Raw genomic sequence first — 723 nt, 5'->3', positions numbered from 1 at the left:
AGGTGGGTACAGCAAGGTGGAGTGGAGTGGGGGGGGACGGAGAATCAAAGAGGCAGGAGGAAGCATTCCAGGTGGAGGGTTAGCCAGCACAAAGGTCCATATGTGGAAGCACTTGGGGAATGGTAAATGATCTGATAAGGCCAGATTGTGAAGTACCTGTAGTACTATAGTAGTTGTTGTTGTTCAGTTGCTCAGTCATGTCCTACTCTTTGCGACCCCATGGACTGCAGCACAGCAGGCTTCTCTGTCATTCACTATCTTCCAGAGTTTGCTCTAAATCATGTTCATTGAGTCAGTGATGTCATCCAACCATCACATCCTCTGTTGCTCCCTTCTCTTCCTGCCCTCAATCTTTCCCAGTAACCGGCTTGTAGTGGGAGATACAATAAAGAAAAGAGAGCCAAGTATAGACTGTGGAGTTCTTTGAAGTAGTCTGACTTCTTTTTAAAGGCAACAAGAGCCTTTGAGGTCTTCTAAGAAGGAATGCCACCATTATGGCAGAAAGCAAAGAAGAACTAAAGAGCCTCATGTTGAAAATGAAAGAGGAGAGTGAAAAAGTTGTCTTAAAACTCAACATTCAGAAAACTAAGATCATGGCATCCTTTCCCATCACTTCATGGCAAATAGATGGGTGAATAGTGGAAACAGTGAGAAACTTTATTTTTTGGGGCTCCAAAATCACCACAGATGGTGACAGCAGCCATGAAATTAAAAGACACTTGC

This window comes from Bison bison, unplaced genomic scaffold (assembly GCF_000754665.1).
Source record: "Bison bison bison isolate TAMUID 2011002044 unplaced genomic scaffold, Bison_UMD1.0 scf7180017862710, whole genome shotgun sequence".
Lineage (NCBI taxonomy): Eukaryota > Metazoa > Chordata > Mammalia > Artiodactyla > Bovidae > Bison > Bison bison.
Note: the sequence above shows the minus strand (reverse complement) of the source record.